General features: G+C 38.9%; 1 pseudogene; it reads left to right on the forward strand.

Moving 5' to 3' along the window:
- The first annotated feature begins 8,857 nt into the window (after positions 1-8,857).
- Positions 8,858-9,391, forward strand: LOC147530711 (egg cell-secreted protein 1.4 pseudogene; annotated as a pseudogene).
- The last annotated feature ends 8,253 nt before the right edge of the window (positions 9,392-17,644 follow it).

The raw sequence follows: 17,644 nt of genomic DNA on the forward strand, positions 1-17,644 counted from the left end.
TGGCTTCTCTGTTGGAATCGGAGCCGATTTTGGCTCGACCCGACTCGTCAAACTCAGAAACAGAATACGTCATTGCGTTTGTCTCGTCGAGCTCTTGAATTTAGAGCCAAAAATCACTCAAATCCGATTCCGGATGAATGAGAAATTCAAGGTTAAAGTGTGAATGAAGATCGGTTGAAATATGGATTAAATCGTCGAAGAGGACAAGTTAAATTGGGGACCGTTTGAGCAACGCACGCACGTCCACATCTGGACGGCTGGCGTTTGGTCTGCGAGAATCCGCGAGATCTAACGGCCACGCTTTATGAGTAGTGGGACCGTGTCGGGATAGCGCTAGGCGAGTTGGATCAACGAGATCCAACGGCCTGCGCTTACCCCGCGTCGGGCAGGAGGCGGGATCTCTTTAGATCCCCATCCAACGGCCATCTTGATCCTCTGTTGGGCACGAATTCGGGACAAGGACTCTCCATCTAACGGCTGCCGTTCACTCCGCGATTTCAAGTGAAATCTGAAGGCCCAGATTTGCACCGACTCCAAATTCAGTTTGAGTCTGCATATTTGAATGGTTATGTCTTTTGACCCCAAAAGGCAAATGAACCTATTCAATTCCTATATAAACCAACCAAACTCACTTCATTTCTCATCAATTCAATTCATTATCTTCTTCTCTTCCCTTCTAACAATTAGAGGTTCTAGTTTGCCTAGAATATCTGATTGGGAAGTATTTCTAGATGTTCTGGTTTGCCTAGAATATCTAGAAAAAAGGAAGAAAGAAGTTTCGAGTGAAGTTTGAATTTCCGAAGCGTCTAGAAGATCATTCGTATGAAGGATATATCCGTTCGGTCTGAAGGAGATGTTCTTCCGAAGGAGTGTCCTTCGACCAAGATGGCAATGCGATCAATTTGTCAGCTAGGAAAACGATGACCATACTGGGAAGATCATCCAGTCCGGTCTAATTAGGGGTCGTAATGCTTTGCTAGAAGCCAACAACGATCGTCGGATCACTTCGGTGATTCGCGGCTAACATAGACCGGATCCTACAACGGGTTACACATAAGAGTGGTAACTTGATCGGAGAGACTTGACTAGACGGGAACAGGCTAAAGATGGATTGGATCCAACTAAATAAGCCGAAAAGGTTCGAATAGAGATTCAGAACAAGATAGAAAGAACCGGGCCTAAAAGAGGTGCCCGGAGCAAAGCTTTTTAGGTCGGCCATATGATGGCCGACCAAGGTAAGTGGGCCGGCCATGAAAAGCCCATAGCGGGCTGCCCTGGCCGGCCACACTAAAGGGAATAGCCAAAATACCCTAAAAGGGTATTTTGGTAATTATCTTTTCTGTGACCCGAAAATAGAAAGACCTAATTTGAATATGATTCTAATTAGGGTTTCTCTATATATATGGTCATTAGAGAACAGAAAAGGTGTGGATTTTTCTCAGGAAGAAAATTATGCAGTTCTCTCTCTTTCTCTCAATATACAGCTAGTGGAGAGAGAGGATTGTAGAGAAAGAGCTCATGTTTTGTCAATCTAGTCAAGAAGAAGAGTTCTTCTCAACTTTTTATAAGTCCTAGCAGTCTGAAAGGAAGGGAGATCAAGTCAACCTACTCGGTGTCTCAAGTAGAGGAGCGACAATTGGAGCTCTCGATCTTCACATGCGATTGGAAAGGTTCGTGGGAAAAACGCGATAGAGGCATTTTTCCTATTCTAGTTCATTGATTAGTTCATGCATAATCGATCCTGGTAATCTAGTGTTAACATATATGTATGTTGAGATTCCGCTTAGAAGACTAGACAATTAGGTGTATTAGATACACACAAAATCCAACACCGCATTAGTCCAAGAGCTCATAATACTTACAAAGGTTCGTCCGCTTTCAGAATATAGAAGTACCATCTTAAAACTCTGAAAGGAAAGTCATTGTATCCCAAAGGCATACACCCTAACGTTTGGTACCGTTACGGGGGTGTAAAATGTCTTAAGGAAAGAGAATTTATTCTCGCCTCGACTACATTAACATCTATCTCGGTTAATCCGAAAGAAGGAATATTGATAAATCATTATTCTTTAATAGTCTATCTCTCTATAAGTTAGAGAAAGGAAACTTTGTCTAAATCAAGCCAAGACAGAGAGAAATCGACTTATCGATTGATAACCAGAGGAACAACATCTTCTTCTCGCTAACTAAATTTCAACACGAAAGTATCACAATGGAGACAGCATCACAATGGAGAAACTCCCGAAAGCTGCAAAACCCTCTAAAAGCCTTAAACCCTCTCAGCATCACAATAGAGAAACTCCCGAAACAGTCACTGCTATTGATAACCAATTACCCACTTTCTGGTATCAATAGATTTAAGCAGTACCCAAACAATTAAACATATTAACTAATTACTTGATCTAAATCCCAGTCATATAGTTTTAATTGATTTGAATTACAGTAAGAAGGAAACAAATTAACCTTCGAATTGGTAGGGGAGGGTCGTGGGGGATGCTTGGGGTATGAAGCAAAAGATGCAGAAACTCTTAAATTACTAAAATACTTCATTCTTTGTTATTTGTAACCAAATCCAATTCTCAGTCAACTCATCTCTCTATCACCTATCTCTTTCTCTCTCTAACCCTCACCTTCCCTCTTTCTCTCTACTGTAATTTCAAGTGCGACCAAAGATAAAGTGTCAGTCATTCCCTAGTTATTTTATTTGACCAACAGAAACGAAGGACTATGTTCACTCTAGAAATTTGGATGTTGGTGGTGAAGTTGAAGTAGTAGGAAAAAGAAGACTAAACTAATTTAGGGTTTATGGAGAGGGGGGGTTTAAAATAATACATCTAATTTTAAGAGGATTTGGGTTAATAATAGACAGAGAGTTGTCCCCTTAAAAACGGGTGTTCATATAAAAAAATTATTTTTCTGGTTGTCCATATAAGAAAAACAATTGTCCACGTATTGGCCACCCAAAAAAATTTTAAAGGAACATGACCATGCCATAGAAGCGACCATTTTGCATATAAAATTTGACACGTTTGTATGGACCTGTAGAAGTACAGAGTTAAAATTTTATGATTTTCATGTTTTTTGTTAGATTAGGATGTGTCCTTAGGTGAGCCGTGACTTGTAAAGCTATTGGTGGACGTTATTCTCTTTCTTCACTTTTCTTCCTCTCGTATCATTTATTGCAATCATTTGTTTTTTTCTTGCTTTTCAATATAATTCTATATTTTTGTAAAAAAAAAAAGACGTCCCTTTCACTCAGAAATTATCTCCGTAAAAAAAAAGACATCTCTTTCACTCAGAAATTATCTCTTGGTTTTGCCTCAAGGAAGGTGCATTTAACACTGGTAAGTACCTCTGTTTTTCTTCTCTTCCAGAACCTATGGTGATGGAATTGTATATAAGCAAGAACTATTTGAGCTGATAGAGGAGCTCACGACCTCAATGCACAATAGTGTAAATTGTGGTTAATTTTCGTCTCCCTTTCCATTTCCAAATGCCAATATATAGAGATACAATAGAAAGTAGTTCCTTAATATCAGGAAACTAACCCACTAGCTCAAAAATAAAAGGAAATAAAGTCTGCAAACAATCTAAGGCTAAGTCAAACATATAAGTCACTTATTTTGAAATAACTACCTAAAGACTAGTTCAACTATTGTGACTCAGCTAAATAATTCAGCACCCTAACAACTTCCTCCCTCCTTAGGATTGCCCTTGTCCTCAAGGGTAAAATCAGGGAACTGAACTTTTATAAACTCCAATAGCTCCCAGGTTGCATCAGTGGGAGATAAGCCTTGCCAATGAATTAGAACTTGCTTTTTCTTCTTGTGAACTCGTTGGTCTAGAACAGCTTGTGGATGAGCTAATACCTTATTTGAATCCGAATGAACTATGGGAAGTTGAGCTTCAATTGTCACTTGATCTCCGACCTTCTTCTTTACTAAAGAAACATGAAAGATTGGGTGCACTTTCGAATGAGATGGTAGTTCAAGTTTATATGCAACAACACCAATACGAGCCAAGATCTTAAAGGGGCCATAATATTTGGGTGACAATTTGAGATTTCTGCGTACCTCTAATGACATTTGTCGGTAAGGTTGTAGTTTCAAATATACCCAATCTCCCACAGAAAATTTTACTTCTCTATGTTTGGCATCATAAACCTGTTTCATGCGTTCTTGGGACTTGATCATGTTTTCTCGCAGATCCTTGAGAATCTCATCACGGTTTTGTAATTCATGACCCACGGCCTCCACCTTTGATGTACCAGGAACGTAGGTTAATAAATTTGGAGGAGATCTACCATATACAGCTTCAAATGGAGTTCTTTTAGTAGTTGAGTGCCAACTTGTGTTATAACAGTACTCAACCCATGTAAGCCATTGAACCCACTCTTTAGGTTGAGAGCTAGTGAAACAACGGAGATACATTTCAAGTGTTCGATTTACCACCTCAGTTTGACCATCTGTTTGGGGATGGTAGGCAGAACTAAAGTTAAAATTTGTTCCATTTAACCTGAATAATTCTTGCCAGAATAAACTCGTGAAAACACGATCTCGGTCACAAACAATGCTCCTCGGCATCCCATGTAATTTAAACACTTCATCGAAAAATAGTTGCGCCACCACTACAGCTGTATATGGATGAGAAAGAGCAAAGAAATGGATGTATTTTGATAATCGATCGACCACAACAAATATTGTTGACTTACCTTTAGAGATCGGCAACCCATCGATAAAATCCATGGAGATGTCTTCCCAAATCTTAGCTGGTACAGGTAGTGGTTGTAGAAGACCAGCTGGTGTGCGGAGTTCAGCCTTGTGACGTTGACAAACATCACAATTTTAAATGAAGTTTTTTATAAACTTCTTCATTCCCTTCCAATAAAAAGTGGCCCTAACTCTCTGAATTTTTTTATGGAACCCTTCATGTGTACTGTTGTGGTACTGCCCAACTATATCACTCAAAAATTGAGAGTTTTCTGCTAAGTACATTCTCTCTTTGAAGAAAATAATACCATCTTGAAACCGCCATGGACCGACAACCTCGTCTTGGTTGATTAATTTCACTATGTCTTGTAGATTTTGATTTGATATAACTTCATCTTTAATAACACCTAGCCAATCTGGCAATGGTTGGGATAACGCAAACACACTACTTTTAGGAATACCTTCCATTTTCCTTGATAAAGCATCAGCCACTTTATTTTCTCTTCCACTTCTGTATTTAATGGTGAAATCGAATCCCATCAACTTGTATAACCATCGTTGATGTGCAACCGTAGTAATTTTCTGCTCCCACAAATACTTTAGACTGTTATGGTCCGTAAGAACCTCAAATTTTCTGCCCAAAAGATACGGATGCCATTTTTGAACAGCAAGAACTAGCGCCAAAATCTCCTTCTCGTAGGTGGATAACAGCAGATTCTTACCTTGCAAGGCTTTGCTAAAGAAGGCAATAGGTCGTTCTTGCATTAAAACATCCCCTACGCCAGATCCGGATGCATCACACTCTATAACAAAAGTTTTATTGAAATCTGGGAGGGCAAGTACCGGAGCTTCAACCATTGCTGCCTTGAGTCTTTGGAAAGCTTCTTCAGATGTGGGTGACCATACGAATGAGTCCTTCTTAAGCATTTTGGTTAATGGACTACTGATTTTTCCGTAATTCCTGATGAATTTGCGATAATATCCCGTCAATCCAAGAAAACCACGTAAGCCTTTTATTGTGAGTGGTTTCGGCCATTCCAGCATTGCTGATATTTTGTCAGGATCCACGGACACTCCTGCACGAGAAATTTTATGGCCGAGGTACTGTACTTCTTCTTGCCCAAATTGGCATTTCTCCAATTTCACAAACAAATGGTGAGATTGCAAAACGGAAAGAGTAATTTATAAGTGATGCAAATGGTCTGCGAATGTACGACTATAAATTAAAATGTCATCGAAAAAGACGAGAATAAATTTTCTCAGATGTTCTTTAAATACCTCGTTCATAAGTGCTTGAAAAGTAGATGGCGCATTCGTGAGACCGAAAGGCATGACGAGGAACTCGTAGTGTCCTTGATGAGTGCGAAAGGCTGTTTTTTCAATATAATTAGGGTGCATTCTGATTTGGTGGTATCCAGATCTCAAATCTAGTTTGGTGAAATGATTTGCCCCATGTAATTCGTCAAGCAACTCATCTATCACTGAAATAGGAAATTTGTCTTTAATGGTTACCTGGTTTAGTGGCCTACAATCAACACACATTCTCCACGAGCCATCATGTTTTCTCACTAGAAGAACCGGTGAAGAGTATGGATTGTTGCTAGGTCTGACAACCCTGATTCCAACATTTCCTTTATTATTTTCTCGATTTCAGCCTTCTAATAATGAGGATATCGATACGGTTTTGTACAGATGGGTCCATGACCCTGCGACAACGGAATTTTGTGATCGTACGCCCGTAGTGGAGGTAGACCATTAGGCTTGGCTAACACATCTTTATATAATTGCAGCAGGCAGTTTGTATACTTGGTCTGGTATTTGTGGTGATTGATGTTCTTGTAAATTCTCCAAGGAAAGTAATTTCAGCAAGAATCCATCCTTTGCTCCTTTAGTAGCTTGCCTCATTCCCAATTCTTCTACAATTTTATTGTTAGGTGTTGACAGTCCTTGTAAATGTGTCTCCTTCCCTTGCAAATAGAACTTCATCTGCAACTTAGAAAAATCCCATATAATGGGTCCCAGTGTACACAACCACTGGACACCTAATACCACATCATAGCTTCCAAGAGGTAATAGATACAAATCCACAATTAAAGAAGTACCTTGCAACTTAATTTGGATGTTACGGCACTTACCTGCACTTTCTAACCTTTCACCTGATGCAACGTCTACTTGAAATTTCCTTCCTGATGGCTTCAATCCCACCTTTCTCCCTACTTTCTCACTTACAAAATTGTCAGTGCTTCCCGAATCGATCAAAATCAAAACAGGTTTACCTTTAATCATTGCCATCACACGCATTGTCTTCGGTGCACTAACCTCCGTCATAGCATGAAGAGATATCTCTGGAATTTCAATATTTTGGTCCAGCTCCATTACAACGTCTCCGTCATCTTCCTCCAAACATGATTCAATAAGAAATAACTTTTTGCAGCGATGTCCAGGCACAAATTTCTCATTGCAGTTGTAGCATAGTCCTTTACTTCTTCTTTCTTGTAGTTCGGGTCGGGACATTCGTCGAACAGGTAGGGTGGACTGTTTTGGCATTACAACAGGAGTTTGTTGATAGCTCGATAATGTTGCCTTTGGCCTTGATAAATTCCTGCCTTCATAAAGGCGAGCTAGACCAATAGCAGCAGATAAAGTTGTTGGTTTTGCCGCTTGTACATCGGTTCTAATAGAATCTCGAAGTCCACTCACATAACAACTCACCTGCCTATCTTGTGGTAAATGCCCGACCTTCGCAAGTAGCTTTTCAAACTCAGTTTGGTAATCTTTTACAGTACCTTTTTTAATAAGTTTAATAAGTTCACCAAAGTAATCATGAAATTAGCTTGGTCCAAATCGTGCTAGCAATCCTTCCTTAAACTCTTCCAAAGGAATATTATGTCCTTCCTTCTTGAATAACTGGTACCAATATTGTGCGTCACCTTCAAGATGAAACGACGCGAGTGAAACCCAATCAGATTCAGGTGCTTGTTGAAATTGGAAAAACTGCTCTGCACGACAAATCCAACTGATAGGTTCATCTCCCTCTTTAAAGCGTGGAAAATCAAGTTTAACCAACCTTGGTGCATACGAATTTGTAAAATTCGAACTTGACGATCCTCGATTACCATTATTGACTTCTCTAGTGTTTCTAGCAGTCGAAAGAGAATTTTCTGCAACTTTTTGCTGTTGAAATTTTTTGATCCATCCTTTCACATATTCGATTAAGGACATCCTCAAATTTCTTATCGATTATAGTAGATAAATCCCCGAAAGCAAGCTCCAATCTGTCTATTCTTTCCTCCTTGCCTAGCTGCTGATACCACTTTGGCAAGTACCTCTGTTTTTCTTCTCTTCCAGAACCTATGGTGATGGAATTGTACATAAGCAAGAACTATTTGAGCTGATAGAGGAGCTCACGACCTCAATACACAATAGTGTAAGATTGGTTAATTTTCGTCTCCCTTTCCATTTCCAAATGCCAATATATAGAGATACAATAGAAAGTAGTTCCTTAATATCAGGAAATTAACCCACTAACTCAGAAATAAAAGGAAATAAAGTCTGCAAACAATCTAAGACTAATTCAAACATATAAGTCACTTATTTTGAAATAACTACCTAAAGACTAGTTCAACTATTGTGACTCAGCTAAATAATTCAGCACCCTAACAAACACTTACAGAAGGCGCCTTTCAAACTACACTATCGTGTCAGTATGAGATAATGAACCTTGAATAAAATTTTGTCCTGTCTGCCATTAGCGATAATGAGCTGGAAGGAAATTTTTTATTTGTGTCAAACCAATGGGCCTTCTCACAAACAATTGGGCTACCCAGTTTTGATTGGTATTAATAAGACCTGCTTATAGGAGGTTCTAGTGGCACCAAAAGCTTTTACAAAGCCACCCCCTCTCTCTCTCTCATAAAACGATTAATCTTCATAACAACAACCTCACAGTCGATTTGTATATCAACTTGAAACAATTGGAAGGACGTTAAAGTTGGTAAGTTTCAATTGCACAATCAATTCCACGATTCATATACTATACTAATGGGGTTAAATGCCCACTCCCCATCTGATCTCTCACTATTATATATATTTCCAACCTCTTACATTTCCTTCTCATCTTTCTCTCTATCTCTATAACACTATAAGCTATGGCACACAACAACAACAAAAAGATGCTTGTTGTACTTCAGTTTGTAGTTTCAGCTCTCATGGTATCTACCAGTACAAAAGTAGTGGTGGCAAGAGATTTAGTTTCTGCTGCTAGTATAGATAAACCGGGTGAAGACCTAGCAACCCGACTTCACGGCAAGAGGGGTGGTAATGGTGGAGTACTACTAAGTGAATGTTGGAATTCACTTATCGAGTTACGATCTTGTACAAATGAGATAATATTGTTCTTGGTTGATGGAGAAGCATATCTAGGTCTTCCTTGTTGTAGAGCTATACGTATTATAACAAGGGAATGTTGGCCCGATATGCTTACTTCACTTGGTTTCTCTGCTGAAGAAGGTGACATTTTACGCGGTTATTGTGACGATGCTTCATCATCGTCGTCGCCTGCACCATCCCCTGTTTCATTCGGCATAACCCCACCCTCAGTAGTGGTGCAGCCTCCTGCTCATGCACCATTATTTGCTCCAGCTCCAACTCCAGCTCCAACCATGGTGGGTGGTTCAATATAAAAAGTATTAATATCTCCAAGACTACATCAAATATATACATACATATATATGACCTTTAATTTCATCTAATTAGTGTTTCAGATTACTAGTTGTTTATTTGGTAGGCAAATCAGCTTACAAATTATAGTAGTGAAAGTGTTCGCCTCTTCATTTTATCAAACATGCCTCTCTACAAACGTTTGTTCTCTCTCTCTCTTTCTCTCTCTCTCTCTCTCTCATCCATTAATCATAGTGATGAACCAGCTTCCTTAGTAACCCCATTCAGAGTGAGAAGCGTGGCCTTCATGAGGAGACTCTTCGTATCTGCCACCCAATTGGCCTCAGACGAATACACAGATTAAATTGTAGTTTCATTGTGAAAGATTTAGGTTTTTGGTTGAGGAAAACCATATACCTCCATGTTTATTTATAATAGAACAATACTACAATAGATGGAAACAAATAACGAGAAATAACGTAACTATGGAAACGACCCAAATCCTTAGCATATCCAATCCTTTCATATCTTGGAGATAATCATAAGAAGATTTTTCCTGATTTATATATTACCCTTATTACCCTCCCGCAAATTGAACGGAGGTTCAAAGCGAAAGTTCAATTTGGACAATAAATCCATGAGACGAAACTTGATGAAACCATTCTTCTACAAATTCTTCAGTAAGGCAATCATGGAATACATTGATGAACAAACTTTTATTTGGTGTAGATCGGTATGAATATTACGGCAGTAATAACGAACAAACATGACATAATCACACTGGATTCAGAGACCATTTAAAAGACACGGGCTAAACCACACTAGATTCAAAACCCTTTGCACTTAATGAGCTTAATCACAACGGATGCAGAGGCTCACGACAAAAATACAACCAATTTTTGCTGATAAAGTAAGCAAAAACACAAACTGGAGGCATTAACCTTGCACTCCAAACAACGACAACAATTACAGCCGATATTATCGATCGGCAAAATCTGCCCTTTATGGATATCGAACTTGCACCAAAATTGAATTAACTTCAAACTTACTTCAACACCAATTTAACTCTTAAAACATCCATGAGTCCCTTTTTCATTATAAATAACCTATCTATCATTATTATATACTCCAAGCACAGAAAAGATTTGTCATTGTGGATGAACTTTCTTTCTTGATAATATAAACCTTAAAATCCACAGTTACTATAATATTAGTAACTAGAGTCGCCACCATTGAATATTATTGAAAAACATTAAAAAAAAAAAAAATTCGACGGTAAACCTTGACTAAATTTATTGAGAAGTATGAACTAAGCTAATTAAAAAATTAGAAAAGACAATAAAGGAGAAAAAATAACTATGATTCCGGCGGACGGTAGTCATAGAAGCGGCTACCGCCGCCGGTTAAGCGGAAGCTAAATAGGATCGAAACTCTACTTGTTAGAGTTTTCTAGGCTCAGATACCATGAAAGATTTAGGTTTTTGGTTGAGGAAAACCATATACCTCCATGTTTATTTATAATAGAACAATACTACAATAGATGGAAACAAATAACGAGAAATAACGTAACTATGAAAACGACCCAAATCCTTAGCATATCCAATCCTTTCATATCTTGGAGATAATCATAAGAAGATTTTTCCTGATTTATATATTACCCTTATTACATTGCTATTCAATATATCACACGCGTTATGGATTAAAAGTGTGAGAAAAGATTCTTGTGATAAGAACCTAAGTCCTTTTCTAGGCCAGCCAAAGATAAACGTAATACTAATTGAAAACTTTATTAATAACTTCAATATTCATATTCATATCTAACTACTATGAACTCAGCCATATATATAGGCTATAACTAGACAATTTAGACTCCAACTAGGACTCCTAATTAGACATCAACTAGGATTCAATATTTAGAAATATAGAAACTCCTAGGACTCCTAATTAGACATCAACTAGGACTCAATATTTAGAAATATAGAAACTCCTAAATTACTTAGAACTCTAAAATATAGAAACTCCTAATATTAAATAACTATGGAATATCTTTCAAAATATAGAAACTTCTAATTCTAAATATAGAGAATATCTTTCTTTATCATCTTGACCTTCCCCTTTTGGGTCAGGCGAGGTTCTCGTCGCACCCTTGGATCCAGACTATTAGATCTGAACCCAAGAAACCACAACGTGATCTGCCTTTAAAGGTGCAAGTTTTATCACCTGATATCATGTCGATCTGCCCCACTGTCCCCATCTCATGGCGGACCTAGGAGGGCTCTGAGTAGTTGCCAGTACAAAGTTTTTCGAATCCCAGAGCGACCGAGAAAACAAACCACTTCCTGTTACGAAAAGCGACGCATTCCACGTATGGTGGAACAACTACTTTTTCTGTTAGCCAGGGGGTTGTATACTACAACCCTCTTTGCCGTTCTTTTTCCGTTAGCCAGTATCAGAGCACTACTACACCCATGCGTGCTTTGGTGGTAGTCTTACTTTCCGGCAGTAATACTGCATGCAGAGACAGTCCGAGTGTTTGTTAAAGAACCCATTGTTGGCAAGAGTGACAAATATGAAGTAAACGACTGGTCTCTTTCGGAGAATTGGCCAGAATATAGTATCCTTGGATGGTTGCTTTTTCGCTTTCAACATGTTTGCTTCTTTGCGTGGATAGTTGAATTTTTAATGAATCAAATTATACAGATTCAGATAAGTATGATTTAGACAATAGATAGAAAAACATCATCTATTAATGATTTTTCTCACCACACAAAATTTCAAGCCCATGAACTCTTGATAAATCACATAAACCCATGCCGAAACTTGCATAATTTCAAGTCCTACAAAATTCAACTTATTAATGATTTTTCTCACCACACAAAATTTGGGGCTTAACATTCATGCAAGTATACACAATGATACCATCTCACTACCTTATACATCAATTCATGACTCATTTTCATTTTGTAATGTTTTAAAACTAAACAAACACCGAACCTGCTTCAATATTACTTAAGTTTGGGAAAATACTAATGGCCACAGTATTGACAAATCAACTGTTGAGGAGGAGGACCCAGAACAGAGTAAGAGGAATTTCTATTTCCATTATAGTTTCCTCTGTTACTATTGTAATTCCTATTTCCTCTTCCTCTGTTATAACGTCCTTTGTTTCCTCGAGATGCAGGGGAAGAGGAAGCACGAATGGGAGAAGGAGAAAACAGAGCAGTAGGTTGAATGGGTTGTTGTTTGAGAAGATCAATACGAAATTCATGAGTGAGGAGAAGAGAGTGAAGTTCATTGTAGGTGGGGGAACAAGACGAGTTGTAATTGATGTTACAAAACTCTCATAATCAGAGGAGATACCAGACAAGACAATAAGCACTAACTCATTATCAGGAACAGAGTGTCCAATAGGTGCTAGTGAATCAAAAATGGATTTAATACGAAGAAGGTACTCAAAGATAGAGAGGGAGTCTTTCTTGAAGGTTTGAAGTTTGAGATTCATTAATCGAGCAGAGTTAAGAGATGAGAAATCACGTTCAAGAGATTTCCAACCCGAGCGAGAAGTTGTTAAGCCAAGAACTTGAGTTAAGACTGGTTCAGTGAGAGTGGCATTAAGCCATGAAAGAAGCATTTGATCAATGCGATACCAATACACATAATCGGGGTTAATGGTAAGAGTAGAAGGGGATTCAGACGAAGAAGGAAGATACTCAGCAGAAGGAGAGTAAGAGCCATTTACATACTTGTAATGTGTAAAGATCTTGAGAGTGAAGGAGGGGTAGGAGTTGACTTCTCCAAAGGAGATAGTTAGTGTTATCTAATCTGATGGAAACCAGATTAGCAATGTTTGAAAGAACTGGGAAATTCATGGAGGAAGAAGAAGTAGGATCAGAGGTAGGAGAAAGTTGAGTGGGAGAAGGGGTGGCGGCAATGAAGGAAGTCATAGAAAGAGAGAGCACAAAAAACCCAAAAAAAAACTTAAGAGGCTCTTGATACCATGTAAAGTTGAACTCAAGATACCCTAATCAATAGGTTATGTTTGTATTTATAATAAGAAATACAAAAGAAGATTACAAAATTATCCTTGAGGAAAAAGATAAATTACAAATATACATAAATACATTAACAGGTCGAACATCTGTCAGCAATTGGTTTCAGATGAAGGAGAAAGAGAGGATAAGGAGTAAATAAATAGAAAAAGGGTTATTTCCGTAATAGCCCCTAACTTTGTGATTAGCTTCCTGCCAAGCCCCTAACTTTAGCAATAATTCTCGTATGGCCACCTTTTTCCGTTATCTTTAACTTTCCGTTACTCTCTCTCCTTCACCTCATTTCTTCTCTCTGCCAAGTCACCTATCACGCTACATCATCTTCTCCGGCAGGGGTCTCCGGCCGGCCAAATTTCCGGCCGGAGACCTAGACCCTGGTCTGTTCGTGAAGAACAGACCCTGGTCTGTTCATGGAGAACAGACCAGATCTAGGTCTTTTAATTAAAAAAAAAAAATTTAGAGAGAGAATTTTTTTTCAATGTTTGAAGGTCGTCGGCCGGCGACCCCTGCCGGAGAAGATGATGATGTGGCGTGCTCAAATGATGTGGCAGAGAGAGGAAATGAGATGGAGAGAGTAACGGAAAAATGTGACCATACGGGAATTATTGCTAAAGTTAGGGGTTAGGCAGGAAGCTGGTCACAAAGTTAGGGCTATTAGGGAAATAACCCTTGGGTACTAAAAAAAGGAATGACATAATGAGGAAGTTAAAATAAATGGACAGAATATAGGCCTTGGGGGCCATTATTGAACTCTGGACAAATATGGGGCTTAAATTATCCAGTTGGTCATAATTTGGGGTCATATTGAAATTATACCTCTAAAACATGATATTGACAAATTGCTAAATAATTACATAAAATATGTACTAATAACTTCACCAATGCTGGCCCGCAACCAATAACAATTAAGGCCTGCCATCGAAAAGGATCCAGCTGTGTGGCTGCAGCCTAACTATACGGCTATACCTAGATCCGATGAAGACCATACCCGTGATTTATCATGTTCTACTTGAGGACAAAACAGTAATCGAAATCTAGTTGTTTTTCGCATTCATTCCCCACCCTTCACGACATTTTGAGACAATTAAATAACCTCGTATAATATGTACTCACTAGTTGAATTGTTTGAGCATATCTTTGAGAATCCGAGTGCAAAAATCCCCTACAGTTCTCTTGGATGAAAAAATTACTGGATCTTCATAATCTGGATTCATCCCCTTTCGTTATTGTGTATATACCAGGTAGGTCAAGATATTCATATCTTATCTAGTAGCCCATCCAGATTCCATTCCAGATGAGCACTGCAGCAACAAGCACAATAATATATCCCGAGAAATAAGTAAATTGTTTACCGACCAGAAAAAAGCAACAAAGGGAAGAAAACGATACATTATTTTTATACACAAGGCTCCACAATATGAAGAGAGGTTCTCTATGCTAGTTGCTCGGCCAACCTTATAAGGCACTAATGGTGCTTTTCAGGGTGGGTTGCTAGAATTGGCATAGACTGCAGCTTTTATAATTTTTTCAATTCATGCAAAGAACTTTATATTGTAGATTCCAAACTAACTTCTAGTCTAATGGGGTAGGTAAGACCGTAAGAGTTAAGGGTGACGCAAGACTGAAAAACTTGGTCGGTGTAAGAACGTAAGTATCTAAACCAATCCATCTAAAAGAGTAAAAAGAAGTAGGGAGATCTTATACGACCCCCTTATTTTTGTTAAAAGGACCCCCTCAATGATAATTTACCAAGTAAAATGGTTCATGGAGAGGCCTTTTAACAAAATTGGGGAGGCCCTATAAAACTTCCCAAAAAAGTAACACATCGAACTTACGATAGGTATCTAAACTATCTCTCAGTTTTGCCTTAAGGGAGGTGCCTAACACTTACAGCAGTAACCTTCGAAACTACCTTATCGTGTCATTATGAGATAATGAACCTTTGAATAAAATCTTGTCCTGTCTGCCATTAGCGACAATGAGCTGGAAGGAAATTTTTTAGGCCAGTGTTTTGGAGAAATCAGCAAAGTTTCTGGGGCAATAAGTTTTGGGTGGAAACAAACCTTTTTTTTGTTTCCTCCAAAAATTATGGTTTGCCTGAATTTACAGAGAGAGAAAGGAGAGAAGAGAGAGAGGCAGAAGAGAAGAGAGAGAAGAGAGAGAGAGAAGAGAGAGAGAGAGAAGAGAGAGAGAAAGGGGGAGAGAGAAGATGATGAAGTCGCCGGCGTCACCGGCAACATGCGGCCGTCGACTTCTTAGGTGCGTTTGGTTTGCGTTTTTTTGATTTTGCACCGTCTTCCCCGGAAATTTTTCTGCCTTCCCCCAAAGCGGTGGCCATTTTTTATTTGTGCCAAACCAATGGGCCTTCTCACAAACAATTGGGCTACCAAGTTTTGATTGGTATTAATAAGACCTGCTTATAGGAAGTTCTAGTGGCACCAGAAGCTTTTACAAAGCCACCCCCTCTCTCTCTCTCATAAAACGATTAATCTTTCATAACAACAACCTCACAGTCGATTTGTATATCAACTTGAAACAATTGGAAAAGGACGTTAAAGTTGGTAAGTTTCAATTGCACAATCAATTCCACGATTCATATACTATACTAATGGGGTTAAATGCCCACTCCCCATCTCTCACTACTATATATATTTCCAACCTCTTTCATTTTCTTCTCATCTTTCTCTCTATCTCTACAAGACTATAGACTATGGCCCAAAACAACAACAACAACAAAAAGATGCTTGTTGTACTTCAGTTTGTAGTTTCAGCTCTCATGGTATCTACCAGTACAAAAGTAGTAGTGGCAAGAGATTTAGTTTCCGCTGCTAGTATAGATAAACCGGGCGAAGACCTAGCAACCCGACTTCACGGTAAGAGTGGTGGTAATGGTGGAGTACTACTAAGTGAATGTTGGAATTCACTTATCGAGTTACGATCTTGTACAAATGAGATAATATTGTTCTTGGTTGATGGAGAAGCATATCTAGGTCTTCCTTGTTGTAGAGCTATACGTATTATAACAAGGGAATGTTGGCCCAATATGCTTACTTCACTTGGTTTCTCTGCTGAAGAAGGTGACATTTTACGCGGTTATTGTGACGATGCTTCATCATCGTCGTCGCCCGCACCATCCCCTGTTTCATTCGGCATAACCCCACCCCCAGTAGTGGTGCAGCCTCCTGCTCATGCACCATTATTTGCTGCAGCTCCAACCGTAGTGGTTGAGTATAAAAATTAACATCTCCAAGACTTGCATCAAATATATATGAATATGACCTTTACTTTTCATCTAATTAGTGTTTCATATTACTAGTTGTTTGTTTGGTATGCAAATCAGCTTACACATTATAGTGGTGAAAGTGTTCGCCTCTTTATTTTATCTCTACAAGCGTTTCTTCTCTCTCTCTCTCTCCCTCTCTCTCTCTCTCACGTCCATTAATCATAGTGATGAACTACACTGCTTCAAATAAAGAGTTGTCCTAATCCTTTTACCAGCTTCCTGCATAACTCCATCCAGAGCGAGAAGAGTCACCTTCAAGAGGAGACTCTATCATCACCGAATTGGCCTCAGATGAATACGCAGATTGAACAGTGGTTTCATTGCTGTTCAATATATCAAACTAGTACCGACAACTACCATGGTTCTCCTACCCTTTTGTCATTGAATTCTATCACACGCATTATAGATTAAAAGTGTGAGAGGATTCTTGACCTTCCCCTTTCGGGTCGAGTGAGGTTCTCGTCGCACCATTGGATCCATATTATTAGATCGGGACCCAAGAAACAACTCTGTGATTTACCTTAAAGCCTTTAAAGGTGCAAGTTTTATCACCTAAGATCAAGTCGATCTCACTCACAGTCCCCATCTCATGGCAGGCCTAGGAGGGCTCTGAGTAGTTGCCAGTACCAAGTTTGTCGAACCCCAGAGCAACTTAGAGAAAATAAACCACTACTACCTCTTTGCTATTCTTTTTCTGTTACCCAGGGGGTTGTAGAACAACTACTTCTTTGCCGTTCTTTCCATTAGCCCGTATCAGAGCACTACTACTTCTTTCCATTAGCCCGTATCAGATCACTACTATACCGTGCCAGCTTTGATGGTAGTTTACATTCGTTGTAGGGTGCAAGTGGATCTTCAATCGGTCCCCTCTTTGCCAGTAGCAAGTTTAATACGGCATGCAATTCGAGTGAAGTGTGTCGAAAGAACCAATTGTTGGCAAGAGT

Source organism: Eschscholzia californica, unplaced genomic scaffold (assembly GCF_041429995.1).
Source record: "Eschscholzia californica isolate CP2 unplaced genomic scaffold, dmEscCali1.0.p SCAF_6, whole genome shotgun sequence".
NCBI lineage: Eukaryota > Viridiplantae > Streptophyta > Magnoliopsida > Ranunculales > Papaveraceae > Eschscholzia > Eschscholzia californica.